The sequence below is a fragment of the Choloepus didactylus genome, chromosome 3, assembly GCF_015220235.1.
Source record: "Choloepus didactylus isolate mChoDid1 chromosome 3, mChoDid1.pri, whole genome shotgun sequence".
In the NCBI taxonomy this organism is placed as follows: Eukaryota; Metazoa; Chordata; class Mammalia; order Pilosa; family Megalonychidae; genus Choloepus; species Choloepus didactylus.
The window spans coordinates 202,783,911-202,806,411 of record NC_051309.1 but is presented as its reverse complement, the minus strand read 5'-3'; the positions used below and the strand labels follow the sequence as shown (position 1 = coordinate 202,806,411).

The following is a 22,501-nucleotide window of genomic DNA, read 5'->3' as shown; positions in this document are numbered from 1 at the left end:
AAATACAAGGCTAGCTGCTAGTTATATAGCAAGAAAATTATTACTGTTAATAATGAATGACACTAATACATAACAGCAGTTACTGCAATTCCCACAAATATTCTTTTCTGTTAGCCTAATGATGTAGGAAACAAGATATTGCTGTTTTAGCTTTGCTACTGACTTCTACACTTCGCCAATAATATGCCTAAAACATTTCATGATCACTGCAATAACTAAAGACACCAACAAATACCTAAATCAGTGAGTGACTGCAAGACTTACCATATGATATTTTTTAGGTAGACTTGTTTTTTTAATGCAAATTTTCAACACAAGTTTGCTTTTTTTGAGCACACTCCAATGGGCCGACATGCAGGAGAGAATCCCCAAAGGAAGCTAGAATTCTTTTTTTCCCCCAGAATAAACACAAATATATAATCTCCTCATGGAAAATTGACTCACCTTTGGATAGCTTTAAATTCTCTCAGTAACGTTTGAGTTTGCAGTTTTTCTCTCTACTTGGCAAGGACAAGTAATTCTGTGCACTAAAACTTGTTTGAAATTGGGGGCACTGCTTCTAAAAACTGCGAACATTTATCCAACAATTATTTTTGTAATGATTTATGTTTTTAAATAAGATCAGTCTTTCTGTTCAATGAGCACTTATGACTTAGACTTTGATGACAAGAATTAATTTAACATCAAGAAAAACCAGTGTTTTTGACTTACCACAAGTCCCATATTCAAAGCTCGAATTTATGTAGAATCTCATCTAGAAGTATATCTATAATCATTGTTTTCCTACCTTCAAACTGAACATAATACTTCTAACTGCGATATCTTACACCCACACATTACAACTGCCTTAGTTCCCCCATCTTTTAAAAATTCTCTTCTTACCTTTAATTAACATGCATTAAAGAAAGAAAAAAGAAACAAATGGTTTTAGAAAGTAGCATTTAAATGGAGACAATTTCTCTAAATGTTGCTGTTAAACAAATACATTGTATGGTGTGCAGCTTTGCAAGGCGTCAAAGAGTACATGGGAGATGACATAAGTATTATTTATTATGCAAAGGACATATGATCCGACTTCCAGATGGAACTTCTCAGACTGTGGGCTAAAAACATCTCCTGAATTTTTCACTTTTTGAAACCATTTGTATTTTCATTAAATATTTTGATGCATATAATGTATGAGTTTTCTTTTGCTACTGCAACCAATTACTGCAAAATTAGTGGCTTAAACAATACAATTTTGCAATTTTACAGTTCTAGAGATCAGAAGTCTGAAACCAGTCTCACTGGGCTAAAACCAAGGTGTCAGCAGAGCTGCATTCCTTTGGGAAGCTCTAGGGGATATTCCATTTTCTTGGCTTTCCCAGCTTCTAGAAACTGTCCTCATTCCTTAGCTCAGGGCCCCCTTCCATTCTCAAAGCCAGCAATGACCAGGTGAGTCTTTTATATATTGCATCACTCTGACACTAATTCTTCTGCCTCCCTTTCCACATTTAAAGGCCCTTGTGATTACATCCAGCCCACCCAGATAATCCAGTATAATCTCCCTATTTTAAAATCGGCATATTAGCAAATTAAATTCATCTGCTACCTTAATTTTTCCTTTAACTTAACATATTTGCAGGTTCCAGGGATTAGGACCTGGACATTTGGGGGGAGGGCCATTATTCTGCTTACTGCAAACATATATAGGTTTATTCACACTTGACACCTACCCCACTCTGATACATAATTGCAAAATATAAATATTTTGTAGTCAATTTAACATTTTCATTCATATCTATAGGCATACTTAAAGATCTATGAATGATGCATATTTGAAAACATATATGACCTCACTTTTTATAATAGATTTATAAGGATATTGAGCTTTAATAAAACAAGTCATCTGTTACATGCACAAGAATATACCTAAGGTCATCTGTCTCACTGCCTCAGTTTTTGCCTTACTCAAACCTACTTTGTCTAATGAGGGGTTAACCAGCAACCTCTCCTCCAAAATGCGAAGGCACTCAAACTTGAGCATACTATTCCATTTGTGCCCACACAAACCACTTACAGGAACAAACTCTCACGTGTGAATCAGGTTACAGAATCAATCCTGTCTGAATGAGGGAAAGCTTTTTCAGTCTGATTTCCAGGGCTTTCACTTTCAGTTGCAGCTGCTAAATCCACTCCATGCTGTTTCCTGCATTGAAGCCCTTCTAATCTCACTGATGCCTAATTCTGATAACAAGGCTGTGGTTACACGTGCATTTCAAAGTCTCAGCAGCCTAACTCCCTCCTACATATGCAAACACCGTGCATTCCTGTTCACATCCGATTGCTGGTGCACGTTCTGAGGGTCTGGGATCTCATACCTCGGTCAACTTCCATGTAGTGGGATCTGACGGGCTCTTATGGGCTCTTGCCATCATCTCACTTCTGGAATATAGCTTCATGTACTTCTGTTCCTAAACTCAGAAACTGGAGCTTTATTCCTTATGAATGCTTCTCTCTATTGCCAATGCCTGGTTAGAAGTACAAAGTATCACCAACTCAACAACCTATCACCTTCCCTAGCCCTCCTACTATGGATCAAATTTCATAACTTCTACTTTTGAGGGGCTTGGAGATGGCAGATTGACTGATAGGAAAGGGGAGCTTAGGAACTTGCTTTGATGTGAGTTTTCCTAAAAGCCCATCGTTTTCACTAAGATTATTTGGCATTGCTGAGGAAAGAGGCCAAAGCCCTCAGACACCCCTTCCATCACTACTTCTCCTTCCTAATACCATCATGAAACCCAGGTGCCAATGATGGAATTAAAATTCATGGTGAGCCCATTATCTTAATAACTCTCAGACTAAAAGGCATTCTAATGCTAATGATAATGATGATTACAGAACTAAAAATAATACTTTATGATATAATAGCAGTTCCACATATGGTATGAAACCATCCTAACCCGACCTACGATACTTTGTTTAATAGTTGCAAATGTACTATTGTTATCGTTCTATTACAGATAAGTAAGATAAAATTGCCCAATGTATTAGCCCAGCTAGAAAATGATAGTTAGAGTCTGAGGCCTGACATCAGATTCTAGAACCTGAATTCTAAACCACCAGGAAATAATGTCTTCAGCACTGCTGGAAATAGCCAGCCAAACTCCTGTGAGTCATTAGATATGACATTTGGATTATTCAAGAAAACACAATGTGTACAAGAAGGCACCTTAAAAGAGTTCTCCCCAAGTGCAGGCGTGAGCACTGGCTCCTGCTGGGGTGGCCTGGGGACAGCCATTGGCCACGTTGGTCTTCTCTTCCCTAACCTATGAAATGTGGATGGACCTCTTGATATTTAAATTTCCCTTCAGCACCAATGTTTTAAAATATAATACATCCTTTCAATAAACAAAAAATCACTGCCTAATCTCTCCTTTTCGTAAATCTAGAATTTATTTTTTAAGAGCATAAGGCCTTAAAGGAGATTCTCAGATGCCTCCCAAACAGGATGCCAATATTGTGTTGTGTGTGCTTTCTTGAAGCCACAACAATTCCTTGGTGAAACCAAGCAGGCTAGAAGTACCCATATTAATGCGTGTGTCGAAGATGAGGCTGAATTCTTCAGCTCTTGAACGTCTGCTTTGAGATCTTGTAACAATATCTCATATTTTCATGTAATATTTTAGGGTCTTTGCTGCATGGATTATAATACGTAAGATCTTGCATATTTAAATGAATGAGCATGGCTAATGAGAAGAAAGCAGTAATTATTGCACAATTAATTTTGCTTTATTGGTGGTGGAAAAAGAGTTAGCCCAGCAGGATTCATCTAGTTTAAAACAACTGAAAATTTGGGTGAACTTCTTCTGCAATTCTGAAAAAAGAATTCATAAAAACTTGAAGTATTCTGAAAATGAAAGTAACCACAACAAACATTTCCTAAACGTATATTATGTGCCAGGCTTTGCTCTAGGAGCATAGGACCCATATGTGTATGTGATCCCTGTCTAACATGTTGCATTTTATGAAGGAAGAGCAATGCACTCAAGCTATCTCAAGCCAAGGGCTTTATTGAAAGGACAGGAAGACAGGCTTCAACTTTTATTATACTTCACAATTTACTGTTTTGTTTATTTATCAAGCTCCAAAACGGCAGGGGTTTTAGTCTGTTTTGGTCACTGCTGCATCTTTGTTGCCTAGAAGAGCATCTCGCATATGGTAGGTGCTCAAGACTTTTTTGTGGAATGAATGAATACATGAACTTTGCTTCTTCATCCACTACTAGCTGCTGTCCTCCTTGGCTCCTGTTTCCTGCTTCAGTCTTACCTAGGTTCTTAGCCATTAGGAGAAGTTCCTTTAGCTTTCATGTCCTTCATTTCTTCATCTGCAAAATAAGGGTAATAAAAAGTTTGTATTCTTTATCTATTGCTGTGTAACAAATACCCCTCAATTTAGTGGCTTAGGACAATAAAAATAGTTATATCATACATTTTCTATGAATCAGTTATCTGGGAGCAGCTCAGCTGTGTGGTTCTGGTTCAAAGTCTCTCATTTGATTGCAGTTAAGATATTAGCCAGGGCTGCACTCATCTGAAGGCTTAACTGGGGTTGAAGGATTTATTTACATGGGGGCTCACTCACGTTCTTGCCTCGTTAGTGCAGGTTGTTGACTAAAGGCCCCACTTCCTTACTATGTGTTCCTCTTCAAAGAGCTGCTTGAGTGTCCTAATGATATGGTTGCCAGTTTCTCTCAGACAGAGAAGTCTGAAGGTAGTTTGAAATTGTATGGACCCCAGAAAATGCCATGTTCTTTCAATCCATCCCTGTGGGAGCAGACCTATTGTGGGTGGGACCTTTTGGTTAGGTTATTTCAATTGAGATGTGACCCAGCCCATTCAAGGTGGGTCTTAATCCTTTACTGGAGTCTTTTATGAGAGGATAAAGCACATACAGAAGTGAAGAGATGAAATTCAGAGAAGCTTCCACAGAAGCTGAGAGAAAGAACAGGCCGAAGCTGGAAGAATGAAACCCAGGAGAGAAGGACCAGCAGATGCTGCCATGTGCCTTCCCATGCCAGCCTTCATAGTCCAGGTATCATCCTGTTGATGCCTTAATTTGGACATTTTCATAGCCTCAGAACTGTAAACTTGTATGCTAATAAATCTCCATTGTAAAAGCGAACCCATTTCTGGTTTTTTGCATTCTGGCAGCTTTAACAAACTAAAATAGAGAGTGATATAAGAGAAAGCAAGGGTAGAAATTATCAAATCTTTTATGACCCAAACTTGGAAGTCACACACCATCATTTTGATAATATCCTACTAATTATACAGGTCAACTCTATTCAGTGTAAGAGGAGATTACACAAAGACACAAATACCAGCAAGTGGAGATTTTGAGGGATCATTTGCAATCTGGCTACCAAAAGATACTTTGTAGGATTGTTATCAGTGTTTCAACAAATAGTATATGTAAAGTACCTGCCATGGTGCCTGGTACATAATAAGTAATTAGGAAATGTTAGTTCCACTTGATTCCTCAGGATTTGTTGAGCTTTTATTCATAGTGGTAGAAGGTTACCTCTCAGTACTGTCTGTAGAAGTCCCATTTGCCTATGGTATTGACACAGCTTTTCATTCATTCATTTATTCATTCAAGTCTGCTATCAGATGCTGTGGAAATATGACTACAACCTCATCCACCTAAAATGTAAATTCTTGGCACTAAACGCATGGTGAAATAACTACCCCCAAATTGCTGACATCCCCTGTGGTATCAGAATGCCCTGTATCTTGGCACTTATGCAATGATATTGTTTCCTGGCTTTCCAGAATGTACCTGGGGTCTGTCAATGGTAAATAGATTAGTCACCTCCCCCAATCTACTCTGACAACTTTGGGCCATTCAACATCACCTCCTATGTCTCCAACCCTCTTACACATGGAGAGAAATCTATCATGCCATCAGCCTGGGTGTAGCAAAAGCAGTGAGCAGTGTGCCACGGACCAAGCTGGGCATGCAGTGAAACCCCTGTAGGGGGTTGTTCTGCAGAAATAAAAGGGGGAAGGAAAAGGAAGAAAACAAGTCTGTAACTGAAACTCAAGCTGGGGACTTAGGGAAAAAAACAAACCCTTCTAAGATCAATTAGTAGGATAAGAAGAAACTTTATAAACCTCATTCATCTTTTTTTTTTCAAATTTTAAGCTTTATTAGATTATTCCCTTTACGCATTATTTTGCACATTTGAAGAAACTAATCAGAAGCTTCCCCTGAAGCTGGCACCTGTTCAATTCTGCATTAGCAGCAAGGGATGCTGTGGGAGTAAATGTCTCACTCCAGGGAGTTAGCAGAAGATTAAACTCTAGTCAGAATGTTGGCAGAAGCTGATTTGCTGAGTCAATACCAAGTACCAGGTTTAATTTGATGTTTTCCACGCACAATCAAAATTGTGGTTTTTCCTAACTGTAGAACTATTGCTTCCTCTGCTCTCTTTTATGGGTTCCCTGTAGAGTGTGTTATTTTCTGATGGTTGAAATTGATCATGTCGGTTCTATTTCTGGGGTGATAATAAACCCGGTGCAAAAGCTGGGGCTAGCAAAGGTGTCTATTAACCTTTCTTCCAGTATGGTTGATTCATCTTGCCTTGTGATACAAACAGATCCCAAGTGTGATCCATTGATAACTTCAATTTAAATAGCATCTATAGGTGAAGAATATAGAAGTGAAAGAGTGACTGTCTAATTTTTCACAGGGACTTCTGAAAAGAGATATCCCTCATTAGGACCAGATTATGAACACAAATATTGTTAGTAAGGAATTAATAGATAAAGAAATACCTTTACTATCTGCTGTACAGAGATTAACATGTAGAATGTCACGTTACTTAATTACTCATGAAGGTAAAGATCAACATGCTAAAACAATTGAAGTAATTTTAAAATCAAAACAATTCTTGTCATGGTGTGGTGAAAAGAATATAAGCTCTGGAATTAGGTAAATCCAATTTACTTAGGCTAGTAACAACTTCACCTCAGTTTGTCTATCTGCAAATAATAATAATAAGTCCTTATTGTGAAAGTTAACGTAATTAACATTGGAAGCACCTAGAAGAGTGCTAGGCAGATGTTGACTACAATGCAAATTCTCCTCTTTCCCTACATAGTTCTTGTGTCATTCTTATGTTTTATACTGCTTGAAAATTTCAAAATTCTCTACCAGTTAAGAACATAAATTCTGATTTTATATGAGATGGACCTGATTCCCACTCTTGATTCTGCCACTTATGGTATGACTTTGAAGATCTTACCTGACTTAGTTTTCCCAGTCTGACAAACAAAGTAGTAATGGAGTGAGGATTAGCTTAGATTTATGCAATACAAAGAACAGTGATTGGGGAACAGTTAAGTGTTCAAAACATTTTACCTCTCTTACCATTATTCTCATTTATGTTAGTATTAGTCAGTTCTTTCAGGAAGAACCCTGAGCAGTAGTCTTGCCTTATCATCAATTCCATTTAACATAATTATTATGTGCAAACTTTCATTCAAGGCATTTGTGGAATCTCAACAACAAATGAAATGTATGATTTCTTAGATCCCCTTTTTAGTTTCCAGTTAGAAAAATTTGATGTTTTCCACAAGCAGGCAAAATTCTCTTCAAACGAATAGTGGGGAGGATAATTACCGAATCAGACATAAAAAATTGTTAACTTAGGAGCACTGGAAGCGAGACCAGCTAGATAATTTGCAGTCCCAATAAAAATGAAAATTTATGGGCCATTGTTCAAATTTCAAAGTGGCTACAGCAGAGCATTAAAACAAGCGTGGGCCCTTCTGAGCATGGGATGCTGTGTGACTACACAGGTTGCATTGCCCAGGGAGCTGACCCTGACCACAATCAAGAAAATAATTAGAAGATATAGTAGCTGAGCTAGACCTTGAAGGATGGGGAGAACTTTGAAAAAATGTTTAGGACATTATAGGCAAAAAAGAAAACTTGTATGAATCCCCCATAGAATTTTTTTTTAATTTAATTAGACTTACTGGGGAAAGTGATTTAACAATCAGAGAGGGAAAGGAGGCAGGGAGATGGTAGGATTCTATAAAAAGAAAGAATCTAAAGAATTTTGAACATAGAAACAAGATCAATTTAGGAAGATGTCTCTGATAAGAGAAAGAAAGAAGAAAGAAGAAAGGGAGGGAGGAAGGAAATAAAGAGAAAGAAAGAGAAAGAAAGAAAGAAAGAAAAAAGAAAGAAGAAGAAAGAAAAGAAAGAAATAAGAAAGAAACGAAAGAAAGAAAGAAAGAAAGAAAAAGGAAGGAAGGAAGGAAGAAAGGAAGGAAGGAAGAAAGGACAGGAGGAAAGAAGGAGGGAGGGAGGGAGGAGGGAAGGAAGGAAGGAAGGAAAGAAAAAGAAAGAAAGAAAGAAGAAGAAGGAAGGGAAGGAGGGAGGAAGGAGGGAATAGATTTGACAAAGGAGGAACAGACAGGCAGTTGGAGGAGCAAAAGGGGGAAATGTGGATGTATGTTATGAGTGAAATGTACGTATTCCTTAACTTGGAGAGTGGCAAAGATATTCTGTTTCTCTGTATTTCTGGGTAGCCTTATGCATGTTTCCCCCCATCTCTCTCTCCATGAAGTGACAGTCTGTTTCTGTTTTGAAGGTGTCTTCAATTAAATCACATGGGCCAAAAAAAGCATAAGGGAATTTTATAACCAGATTGCTTTTTTTCTCTGTAGACAGCTTTTTAAGAACATCTCCATTCTGGTTTCAGAAAGGAGAGCTTGAAGATGCCCAAAAGTGCATTAAAATCCTACCACCTTTCTTGGACTTTTAAAACGAATTGTATTCCAGAAAAATCAATTCATCTTGTATTCTAGTCAATGCTTTGAAGATAACATGGATGAAACATTTGCCCTATTCATCCCTGAATAGAAGCACAAGCCTGTGCACATTCTGTGTGTCTCTCATCTTGACAAACTGTCTTCAGTTGTGGGAAATTAAAACCTTCTTCCTTCCTTTTCTGTTTTACTTATAATAACTCAGCCTTGAGTCAGAAGTACATGTTCAGGCTCCCCAAAGCGCTGCTGTCATGTACAGGGAGTTCCTTTTGTTCCCTAATTTATCATGTCTTAAAGGAAGCTAGAAGCTCATGATGACAAGCATGAGAATCATCTTCTGAAAGTGGAAAATGCATAGAGGGAACCAGATTTCAATAGCTGTAGACTGTAGGGAATAGGATTTTATCCGTGTTGCAGATTCCAACCAAACAGGAGAAAAGCTGAATATATTTTAATGTCAGCAGAATACATTAAAACTTCTTAAATATTTTAAGGAACAGCTCTCCTTAAGGTAAAACTTCAGAATTTTTTTTCCCCCTTCTCCTCCATGAAACATTTACTTTATGTGTTAAACTAAGCAAATGACTGAAACCACTCCAAGGCTAAGATTCCTTGCCTGTAAAAAGAATAGATGCTTGCTAGGATCGCTTCAGCATTAGAGCATTGGCACTAACATTCTCTGGCTCTATGAATGTGTCTCAGATGCCCACCTAGAGGGTAAGGTGGGAGTCCACAGTCATGCCCAAATATGTGCCAACGGGACACCCAAATCCTTGAATGCAGCACTTACGTCTCCAAATGTCTCTGTTTCTCAAATGAGGGTAGTTAGCCTTGTTATTTTCTCCAGGATGCTGTGCAGATTACAGCCAACAATTAATGTTCCTCTAGCCGAGTGTAACCATTATAGATCTGAGTTAGCATCTGCAAGGTCAAGCTCAAAGTGCCAGAAGGGCATGTTTAGAAGCCTCATGAAATAAATGCATGCAATTCCATGACTCCAAAAAATGAGGCTGAGCAGCACTTTAAATTAGAATTTCCTCCGTAGGTCTATTTCTTACCTCTAACTAGATTTTAATACTTTTCTCATTTCAGTTGCTTAAAAAAAAAAATGACCATTCACTACTTACATGCTGTATGTGTTAAACACATGCACACATATTAGAAGAAAGTCTCATGTTTGCACAGAAAATGATTTTGCCATTTGGAACACGCATGGCAGTAGGAACAAAGTAGACTGGGACTTGGGAAATCTTTGTTACCTAGAATCTGAATTGTGGAGAAAGATCTACATAAAAGTTTCATATCATACCAGGTGGGGAAGTGAATGATATACCAGGCAAGCTCAGCTTGGGTCCAGGAAACCAACCCCTCCCTATTGGATGGTGAAACTGAGCGAGCTTGAAAGAACTATTGGCATTTGCTGTTTTCCTGATGAAGGGTTCTGGAATGAGGGTGAACACTTTCTGTGGGTCACTTTCCACCCAGTAACTTTTCAAAAATACTCCCAAGAAGCTACCAAGAATAATCCCCAACTTCCATCCCTGTGCTGCAGGAAAGGAGCAAGAAGTCGCAGCTTTCAAGTGTAAGAATGCTGTCAGGGGTTGTTTAAGGACAGTAATAAAAGTGGTGCTAGTGATTCATTTTCTGTAGATTTCTGAGCATCAGAATATGGGGAATACAGATATCTCTTGATAATAATAATTATAATGGACATAGGTAATATGTCTCAGAGTTTACATGCTCACATATGTTATTTCCCCTCTTTTATGTATATTGAAAACAAGCTCAAAGAGGTTTAGTGATTTGCCCAAAATCACAGAGATAGAAGGAGAGCTCGTAAAAGAACCCAAAATTTAACTAAAAGAGCCTCACTGGTGCCCATTATAGCACTCTTCCAAGTAAGAGTGGTTTTCCCACAAAAAAGTAAATGAATAATAGGGGCAGATGGGGAGAATGGGATGTTTTGGGTATTCTTTTTTACTTTTTTTATTTTTATTTTTATTACTGTTTTTATTTTTGTTTTTATTACTTTATTGAGTAATGAAATGTTCATATAGAGTGCACAACTATATGATGATACTGTGAACAACTGATTGTACACTGTGGATGACTGTGTGGTATATGAATATATCTCAATAAAATTGTGGGGGAAAAAAAGAGTGGTTTTCCCAGACACGACTTTCCATTTTCTTCAACTTACTCACCTTGTTGTTTCTATATTATTCATCTTTAAAACAGCATGTGAAGGTTTTAATATGTTTTAATTAGAATATCATGTACAAATATGAACACAATGAAGAGAAATTTCTCTTGCTCCACTCTTTAGAATTTCCTTCAAACATAAATAATACATTTGGATTTGTAATTATTTTAACTTTCTTTCATATTGCCTCTTACTACTAGTGGTTTGGCCATGTGGTATCCAAAACAGGAAGGAAGGAAGGAAGGAAGCAAGCAAGCAAAGAAGGAAGGAAGAAAGGAAGGAAGGAAAGAAGGAAGGGAGGGAGGGAAGGAGGAAGTAAGGAAGGAAGGAATTTTTGTAATTCAAAAATTTGTAGTATAAGGGATAAAATAGTTCAATCCAAAGAGTCACTGGTGTTTGTTAAACTAAGAAAAATGGTCAAGACTTTAGATATGGCAGTCATGCTTTTACTAGAGCCATTGGGGAAACTTGAGAAGAGAAACCATCAAGGTTCTCTTTTGTTCCATGTTATTTCATATTGTTGTACTTCTGTGTACTCTCATTTTTTAAAATGCTACTACATATGGATATCTTCTTTCTAACTTGAAATCTGCCTTTATTTGAAAAGATTGAGGGGCTCAGTCATACATCTAAAGGTTTTAACTTTACTATCGTGCTGTAGATGTTCATCTTTCTTGCAATGTGTGGCTCTCTCTCTTATAATTTGCTTTCAACTGAATAGCAAGGCTTCACCTAGCTCAGTGTGTCTAAGATAATAAAACTCTGTGGGCAGATACTGGTAGAGTTAGAAAAGCACTGGACTCCTCTTTATTGGCATGTTGTAGCTAATAAATGCTCCCTGGATTTCTTGCTCCATTTCTGATACAGCACTTTAAAATTCTTTCAGTTTCATGAGCTGCTGGAGCTCATTCAGTTCTGGCATGTGGCGTGCTCAGACACTCAGATGCAGCAGTGGTCCATTCCAAGGAAGAAGGCTCAGAAAAGCAGTTCCAAGTCAATCTGCTTCTTCTGTGGTCTCTGTGGCTCTCTTATGCTACAGGGAATGTTTTTGTTTTTAAGGATCAATAAATTTCAAACATAGAAAAGAGTTTCAGTGGTATGAAAAGAGCCTCCTCAGCCCTGGATCCACTATTTACTAACACCAAATAAATACTGACCTCATATTTACTAACACTGTGTCTACGACCAAATCTAAAAACCTCTCTGAGCCACAGTTTTCCCGTATGTACAATGGAGGGTGAAACCTATTCCCCAGCAAGATTGTATAATAATTCAGTAAAATAACAAATGTAAACTTTTTGTTACCTATTGAAGTAGTGGGATACTACTGAAGTATCAGGACATTAGGCTTCTTTTAAAGTAGCCACATTAATAATAAATTTTGACATCGTAACAGTTTTAAAATAAGTCATGTTCTGAAACTATAAAATTAATGTCAGTTTGTCTTAATAAATAGCATCTCTTTCCCTGTTAGACAATTTGTTTTCTCTACTGTTCAGATGATTTTGTTAATCCTTTTGATGATACACACGGAAGCAAGATAATTTGTTTTCTTCTGTCTAACTTAAACTATACAAAAACCAGTAAAAAAATATTTACTTATGAATTTTTTTGGTCAGTAAGGTGTGTTTAAAAAAACACTCAAGTTTTGTATCCCTGCTGTTACCAGAAAACTCATAACAGAAATATGGCTTTAGGAATAGGTATGCAAATTGATATGTTTGTGCAGCCCCCATTAGTGATCTGAACTATATAAAATATGTATTAAAAGGTTTCCCCGTGCTCCGTTCACCCTCTTCATGACCTGTGCTCAACCAGTGCCCAACAGCTGGCTGCCCTGAGGGTCACGCAGTTAAGCTACGTAAAGAAAGCATTTTTTGAGAAGGGCAAAACAAGCTGTGGAACTCGGGCTCTTGTGATTGTCTACCTTATTCCAAGGTAGCAGTATTCGGGACATAGACAAAATATAGTTCTTTCTCCACTCTTAACTCTACCAGCACCAACGATATGAACCTATGAAGAATTGTTTTTAACCAACAGAAAATCTACAGCTTATCCATAGAAGTCAGAAGCCAGAGGGTGAAGACTTGGTACTGGAACAGTGCTCAGTGCTACAGGAACTAATCTCTGCATTTTGATCCAGTGTTGCCTGTGTTCTCTTCTTCATGTTGATGGGATGAGGGAGGGCAAATGTGGCAAAGAGTCAGACGGAGCAGACAAAATGTATATTTTACTATTTTATCCTGCTACTGATTGGTGCAAAAGAGCTATTGACCCTAATGCTCAAGGAAAAAAAAACACAGCAAATAGCCTTTGATTGGGTCCTAAAATGATGTTTTCTACAAATACATCTAAATAGAAATGATTAGTATTCTAACTTTTCACGTATTTTAAATATTTAAACCAAAGTTTGTTTAACCCTTAGAACTTCAGTTTCATTCTCAAGGAGGATATTTAGAAATTTGAATTCTATATGCGGCTAGGAAACTGTGCTTCCTGATCCTGTGAACATTGAACCAAGGAAGGAAGGAAGGAAGGAAGGAAGGAAGGAAGGAAGGAAGGAAGGGAGGGAGGGAAGGAAGGAGGAAGGGAGGAAGGAGGGGAAGGGAAGGGAAGGGAAGGGAAGGGGAGGGGAGGGGAGGGGAGGGGAGAGAAAGGAAAGGATCCTTGAAACCAATCAAAATCCTTAGTGTTCAATTTACTGTACTTTGGGGATGTCCTGGGCTGGGAGATGGGAGGACAGAAGACAAGAAGAGACCAACCATGAGGAAGTTAGACTGTACTATTTCAAAGAATAGTATTTGCAGGTGTGTGTATGCTAACATATAATTCCACAAAGTCTTTTTAGATTTCTCTATGTATCTGTTCCCCAAAACCCACAAAATTTTAATGTATAGGGAAAACTAATGTTGAAAAAGGAAGACACTATCTAAAAACTATTTTCCTTATTACATTCTCATTTTTGGAGAGGTCTACATGACAGTGAATATGTGAGCATCTAGAATCTGGTGAAGAAATGAACATTTCTTGTTTTAATCCAAATGCACCACATTATGCAGTCATCTAATAGTGACTATTGGCAAAAGCTCTGCAACAAGCTTCTCTGGAAGATATGTTATTTTGGTTCTTTATTTTTTAAGACCCAAACTACAGAACTTCTTTAAGATCATGATTTAGTAATGATCAACAGAGAGAAAGCCTTGCCCTTCACCCAAGTGTGGCACAAAGCACAGTGTCAAGACTATTGCCTAAGATTAATAAGATTCTCCCAACGTTGCAAGACTAAAACAGGAGATCACATTATTTGGCATATCCATGAGGCATGGCAGGATGACAGCTTGGCAAGTTGGACTGGTGCTTCCAGAATGTCTGCTGAGGACCTATAGCAGAGCAGAGCACAGAGGGCCTTTCAAAGTTTGCTTCTAACGCCTACCATGTAACGCCCCCCAGTTCCCCACGCACAGGGCATAGGACACTTTCAGGAATTTTCAACAATGCATGTATCTTCCTAATTGCCCATTTACTATGAAGAATGATTTGGTTTCTGGAAGTAATTTAGTTCAATAAATAGGGGGTGATGATCAGGATGAAGATAGTATATAATTTGGGGTTAGACACTATGACCCAACATACCAATTTCTTGGTAATTATAATTTTCATTTCCAGTCTGGAATTGGACAGAGTGCAAGTGTAAGAAAACAAATGACCACTTTCCCCCTCCCACATCCTAAATACTTCATCCGTGTTTGGGTAAATTTTTGAATTTTCATTGTGTTGGGAAAGTCAGTATTATCCTAAATCATTTCTCTGTCTCTATTCCTGTCACCAGATTGGCACAAAGAATCTCCACATTTTCCATATCATTTTATACATTTATCACATGTATGCACATATATATATGCATGTGCATTAATTAGTTATATTTGCTTGGCAGTCATATTGGCCAATATAATATTTCAAGTTTAAAACATTTATGTTCAGGCAATATTACATTAAAGGTGAAAAAGATATATTCCCTCAAATAGTGTTTCATTTTTGCTAAAGAAAATATGGAAAAAGTCAAGTGAATCTTTAATAAATAAGTACAATAATGTATTATTTATGAACACAAAAAGATTCCATAAGGTCAACAGTAGTTGAAAGGGCAAAAGGTTATGCTATTACTATTCCTATTTTTATCTAATATATTGAAAACTTTTTATCATGATATTTAATGTCCATAGTCATAAAGTAGTAAATCTTTAGAAAAGGCTGCATTGCAGAATAGTAACCCAAAAAATTAAATATTATTTGAAGTTTTTGAATTTGAAATGAAATGTATAATTTGTAAGAACCACCTGCAAATTTTCAAAGCCACCACACAATCATAAACAAGCACTTCATAGGTTAAAGGCAAAACTAAGGCAGGTATGTTCTTTAAAAAAAAAAAGAGATTAAGCATAAAACCAAAGGGTTTTATGTTTTTGTATTGTGGAATCATACTGATGTCCTATTTTGTAAATAGCTTAAATGACATGTGGGGGCTAATAGCCTTCATCCCCCCACTGCCCAACACACACACACACACAAACACACGCACACACGTGAACACACACGCGCACACACACTCTCACACACACATGCACACAATTTTTCCTTGAAAAATACGTGAGATGATGAGGATTTTTCTTAAGTGATGTGGAGAGGCTGAAGCATCTAGAATCTGCCTGTCTCTCCAATCACTTATAAACCTTTACATTTTGTGAAGTTAGCAGCTTTGCTGATCAAGTCGTCAGTGTAAATGAAACAGTCGGTTTATTGTGCACTTCGGGAATAGAGCTGTCATTAACTATACCAGGGAAGGAGAACACATTTTACAGATTCCCATTATTGTACATATTTGTGAAAAAACAGTTTTTTAAGTTATAATCTTTCATGGTAAATGTAGTATCAAATGCAATCGTAAAAATAGTAATGTAAAATAGTACTATGGTATTGGAAGGATATGCACAATTTCATAAAAGTTATGCCATTTATTTTAGGAAGAACTCTTTCTAACCAAGATAATTTCTACAAACCTTTAATGAAGGAAGCATAGCATTTCCCTGGATAATTGTCCCTAAAGTTCTAACAATAGCTCTGTTTAAGAGCTTTTGTTACACGTGATTAAAAAAAAATAGTTACTGCAATTTTTACCAGTTTTTCCCAGAAGAGAATTAATTGATTTCCATTCTTTGGATGCCTGGAAAAAGCTGTCAAGCAAATGTTTCTGTCTTGTGATAAGTGTAAGGATAGTCTGAGATCATGGCCTTGTCCGTAAGCAGGAATTTAAATCAAATGGGTCATGTTTGTCAGTCAATTGCTGAGGGGAAGGGAGAAGAATCCCCCATAAAATACTAATTAGCATCAAATCAGTCACATGTAACATGAGAAATTTGACTGATGAAAAATTGAATGGATTTTGTATAGATGTAGTTATTTTGATGGTATATTACACCAATGTACATAAAACTATAACCAAGTAACTTTTTATTACTGGCCCCACTTAGAGGGGGACATTTAAACTTTCAAGAGTGGCTCTAAGAGCAATAAGATGCTATTTTTTCTAGAGTTCCAGGGGACACCTGAATCTTGTCTCAGCTATACCTAAGGGACACAGATGGAGGGAAAGTCAAATACAAATTAATTATTAATTGGGCTAGATCTCAAAACTCTGTTAACTGGTAAACTGACCTGGAGCAGAGGACTTACTTAAACTGGACCCAAGTGGAATCTATTCCTTCCCCCACCAGAAACTAAAGTAAACAGTGTTCACGTGTAAAGAAGACAGGAGAGCAAAGTTGGTATCTGCCAGCTTTCTTGTCCAATCAGCCTCATGGAGTAGGACGCCAAGAAGAAGCATTTGTTTACTAATAAATGTGGACCAATCAGTGTCCTCAGTCTGAGCCAGTCAGTTTAGTATTCCATCCGCTTGGAGAAGAACAAAAAAGGCAGTGGGTAGGAGACTTAACTTGTCCCTTGCAGGACTGTTAAGTGCGGAATTCAGGACACTCTGCAAAGGCAGACTGAGATGCCAGTTTTCATCCAGGATATCCTGCCACCATCTAAGTAACCATGTCTAAATGGGGACTCAGGCAACTCTGGACAAGGAGCCCCAACCATCTGGGGACCCTCCCCAATGAAGAAATTCCAGGGTAATGATCTAGAGTTGGCATTTGAAGAAAGTAACACAACCAAACACATTAAACATGATGATTATTCATTCTGAATTGTAAATTGAAAGATAATGGTACAAATTATTTGCATATTTTATTAACTACACATCAGTGCTTTATTAAACTCAGTGTCATGAAGTAACATAGAAGACGCAAATTCTTCATTCTTCACAAATTCTGCATTTGTCAAGCAGAATTCCAAGGGGATCTGAATATTAGAAAGAAATTTTTTTAAGTTTCCAAGCCAGAGAATATATCTAACCAATTAGAGAAATAATTTTAAGAGGAGACATCAAGGTTTCCATCCTTAGCATGGATGCTCCAGGGATTCGTTTGTCCATTCAACAAAATATAGAGTACTTGCCATGAGCCAGGCATTGTACTAGGCATCAAGTATTCAGAGATGAATAAAGCATGACTCTTTGTCTCATGGAGAACCCATTCTTGCCAGGTATACAAATATGGAAAGAATAGTAAATAAATACATGGGAATGTGGGAACAGAAGTTGTGATGGTTTGAAGCTGTATGTACCCCAGAAAGATCATGTTCTTAAAGCTAATCCATTCCTGTGGGTATAAACCTGTTGTGGATGGGACTTTTTGATTAGGTTATTTCAGTTGAGGTGTGCCCCAGGTGGGTCTTAATTCTCTTACTGGAGCTCTTTATAAGAGCATGAAAGACAGAGAGAAAGAGAGAGCTAAGAGAGACTGAAGCTAAAAGAGAGAAACACACAGAAGCTCAGAAAGAAAGCCACAGATGGAACAGCCAAAAGCTGAAGTAACAAATCCCAGGAAAGTACCAGCAGATGCCATGGATTACCAGCAGCCTTTCTTCAGGAAGAAGGTATCATCCTGTTGATGACTTGATTTGGATATTTTCACAGCCTCAGAACTGTAAACTTGTAAGATAATAAATCCTCATTGTTAAAAGCCACTTCATTTCTAGTATTTTGCATTTCAGCAACTTTGGCAAACTAAAACAGAATTTGGTACCAGAAGAGTGGGGTACTGAGATTGCATATACCAAAAATGCTGGAACAGCTTTATAAATGGATAAGGGGAAGATTCTGAAAGAATTGTGAGGAGCTTGATAGAAAAGGCCTAGATTGCTTTGAAGAAACTGTTGGTAGAAATACAGATGCTAAACGTACTTCTGATGAGGCCTTAGAAATGTTGACTGTGTCGTTGCAAACTGGAAGAAAGGTGATCCTTGTTTTAAAGTGGCAGATAATTTGGCAAAATTGAATCCTGATGTTGGATGGAAGATAGAATTTGGAAGTGACAAGCTTGGATATTTAGTTGATATTTTCAAACTAAATGTGGTCTCACTTCTCCTTGCAGCTTATAGTAAAATGCAAGAGGAAAGGGATAAGCTGAGAACTGAACTCTTGGGTACAAAGAAAGCAAAAATTGATGGTTTGGAAAACTCTGAGGTTCTGGAAAGTGAGTCCCAGAGAGTAGCACTCTATACAATGATTTAACTGGACATAGAACCAGTCAGACATTTCAGGATGATCAGGATTGGAAATGAAGTTATCCAGAAAAGATTTGTGGAAAGTCCTGCTCTCTGATGATTTCAACCCCTGTGTACTGCATGTGAAACCAACAAGAATTTTGCAATATCTATAAGAAAGGAACCACTGCCAGCCAGGATAGCAGGGATAGAAAAGGATTCTAGTGAGGAATTAAGACCCACCCTCAATAGGATTGGTCACATCTCAATTGGAAGAGCCTAACCAAAAGCTCCGACTCACAATAGTTCTGCCACCACAAGAATGGATTAAAAGAACATAGTCTTTTCTAGGGTGTATAACAGATTCAGACCAGCACAGGGGTCCTCTTTCATACTTTTGCGTATGGATATCCAGTTCCATTTGAAGAGACGTCTTTCCCAATTGAGTGGACTTGGCAGCCTTGTCAAAAATCAACTGGGGGCAGTAATTAGGAAGTCCCGATGGAACGGCGCTCAGCATAAGCCCTTAGCTGAACTTGGGAAGGGGGGCAATTGGGCTGCTGTGGGCCAGGTGAGCAAGGAGTGCCTATCAGCCTTTGAGTCAGTGCTGGCAAGCCCTGGTATTGTGCTCCTCCCCTGCCAACACTGGGGAAAAGGACCTGTCCCCACCCTCGGGGCCTGGAACACCAAGGCGCTCCTGCCAACTTGCCCTGCCACCCCTTACCTGGTTCTGGACAGCTGGGAGGAGCAGGTGTATAGCCACATTTGGACAACTCTCATTTTGTCACTTACAGTAAGCCCCCACCTGCATCTTCCCAGCTTTCTCCAGCCGGAAGGCTGACATGGAGTAGCCCACTCAGCACACTCATGGAGAAGTTTGGGATGAGCTTCAGGGGTGGCCTGAGCAAGAAAGACCTGCCGGGTACCACAGAAGAGTCAAAGAAGCAGCTTCTCTAGTACCAAGCATGGCTTAAAGATGTAGTCCATGCTTCTTAAGGAGAAAGAGACTCTAGAGGTCAGTGTCCCATGAGGCAAATTTGGGCCTGGTGGGTGTCCAGCCTCTGGGCCTCACCTTTCGTGACTGTTGATGACTAGTGCTCTACTCACAGTGGTGATAGCACTGGGACTGTCCCTACCTTGGATACTGTGGCCGGTCTCACCAGTACCAAGGGTGAGTTTGGGATAGAAGATGAGAGACTGACCATGGGCCACCACCTCTAAAGCCCAAAGAGGCCAGCAGGTGGGAGAGTGGCATTAGCAGTAGCAGAGGGGATGGGCCCTCTGAGGGCAGGGAGATGGACAAATGACTGAACCAGACAAAGACTCAGTTGGTTACTTTGACCAGCTCTTTGGCTACAATCATCCAGGAGACATCCCACATGGAGGCTTTTTACCTGGCTGACAAGAAGATGAAACAGGACTTAGAGTTTGTCAATAAAAAGGCAAAGGAGAAGGGCCTTCTGGAGAGGGGATTGAAGGGACTGTAGGAGCAAATAGCAGAAACAAAAGCCTGATTTATCTCACAGAAGCATGATAGGAGCCCAAGAGCAGAGTGACCATTCCTTGATGCTGCATTAGCTCCAGAAACTGCTGCAGGAGGTGAGGACCCCACGCCAGGACTTAGAGCTCTGGTTGGAAGAAACCAGAGAAGCCCTTGGTGGAGTGGACATATGCAACTGATCAAATAGCAGGGTTTTAACTGCATGAAGTGGAGATGCTGAATGGTGAGCTGCAGTCTCTTCAAGATGAGAAGAATCAGGCAGACTCCCATTTGTAGGAGCTTCAGGAAAACACTGTCTGCCTCAAGAGCCATTTCCAAGCCCAGTTGCAGCAGGAAATGAAGAAGACAGCTCTTGCAGAAGATCAACTCTGCCAGCAATCTCAGGTGAAAGAGCAGAGGGTGGCAGTCCTGGGGAATCGAATAACCAACGTATCTGAACTGCTGGGCACCTATGAGAAAGCCAGGTAGACAGATCAAGATGCTGGCTCTAACCGCTTCCAGCCAGTTCCCTCTAGAGAGCCATGGAGAGGAGTCCAGTCTGGATGACAATGTTCTGAAGGATAAAATGGAGAAGCTGAAGAGTCTGCTGCAAGTCACAGCCAGAGGAAGCCAGATGATTCTGGATATAGAGAAGCTCTGCAACCTGGAGATAATGCCCAGATCAGAGGCTGCCAATGGAGAAATGGCTACCATGCTCTACTATCATCAGGAGCTGAAACAGCTGAAAAAGGAGTTTGAGAGGTACAAGACAAAGGTCCAGGTTGTCCTCAAGAGCAAGGGCACCAAAGACACAGAGCACCTGGTGAAGGACCTGGAGGAAGCCCATGCACAGCTAGTGGAGCTGAAGAATTATTTCTCCCTGTGGCTGCCCTGCAAGGAGATCGAGCACCAGCACCAACAGGAGGCTGAGGACTGGAAGCAGGAGCTGGCCCAGCTGCAGAAGCTCCAACAGCAGAAGCTGAAGTGGAGCCAGCTAGACTCCAGGGACCACAACCCTGAAACTGTAGAAAGAGCTGCACAAGCAGCAGGACCACACACTGGCAGTTCTTGCCAAGAAGGATTTGGAGCTGGAGCAACTGTGTTCTGTGCCCTTTGACCTGGACTGCCAAGACACAGAATCCCTGTGGGTGGCAGGAGTTTTGGGGACCCAGCTGACACATCTGCCTTGGGTAACCTGACCCAAGCATTGCAACTTGCTTTGGCCAACAAGCCCACTTTCCTCCTATACACTGAGCAGTTGGCCTTCAAGGGGTGGAGATCACATCACTGAGGAAATAGAAACATAGGGTTGACATAGAGGTTCTTTAGCTGCAGAATTGGCTGCTGGAGGAGGGGGAGCAACATCACGAAGAGGTCAGAGCCCTGCAGAGCTAAGTCAAAAAGAACATCAGGGACCAGAGTAGGAAGGGAGCCAATTTGGGGTACTCATAAACATTACCTACCACTTCCTGACTTTGCCTGACATACTGGGCAGCCAGCAGACACTCACAGCCATTCTATCTTGCACTTCAGTCCAGAAGAGAAAAAAGTGATAATACAGATCCCATCCAATGGTAGGTAGCTGGTGGCCTGGTAAGAGATGATGCCATTTTCACTGACTCCAGAGATTTCTGTGCCTCTTTTATGTAGGAAGGGGCAGGCTGTGGTTTCTACTGCCTCTGCTTCTTCACTTCATTATCATTTATTTCTTCACTGTGTTGAACTGGGAGGAGTCTTCAGTGTGGAATGGGATTTTATGCCTCATGCCATCAATGAATCTGGGCCCTAAGGATATTGAAAATGCTGGGACAGCATCTTCTGGTGGTGATGGTGCACGTGTGTGTTTGAGTGTGTGTCTCCCCCTTCACAGAGGTTTCTTTTATTTGATCTTGTAAAACTAGATTCATTCTGCTCTTAAGGAAATTAGGGACTCAGAAAACTTGAGTCAACCAGTATCAGTTCCCCAACTCTTTCTTTCCCCTGTATTCCCTTGCTGGTTATAGAGATCTTTGGATCCTAAAGACTAACGTTTTTTCATTAACTGGAAGGTTATTAAGAATGTTCTGTATGTGATGAGTCACTTTTCTCTCACTGCTTTCTGAATTCTTGCTTTGTCTTTGGCATTTGACATTCCGATTAGTGTGTTTCTCAGAGTAGGTCTATTAGGATTTATTTTGTTTGAAGTAATGTTAAGCTTCTTGGATACATATACCTGCGTCTTTCATAGGAGTTGGGAAGTTTTCAGCCATTATTCCCTCAAATATTCTTTCTGCCTGTTTCCCTTCTATTTTTCTGGGATATCCAAGATGTGTACGTTTGTGCACTTCATGCTGTCACTCAAATCCC

General features: G+C 39.4%; 1 long non-coding RNA gene and 1 pseudogene across 4 annotated transcripts in view; both read left to right on the top strand.

Annotated features, from left to right (window-relative positions):
• LOC119530084 overlaps positions 1-22,501 on the top strand; it is a 76,370-nt gene that overhangs the window by 6,962 nt on the left and 46,907 nt on the right. The gene's annotated exons all lie outside the window — the stretch shown is intronic.
• On the top strand, positions 19,543-21,759 carry LOC119530083 (annotated as a pseudogene).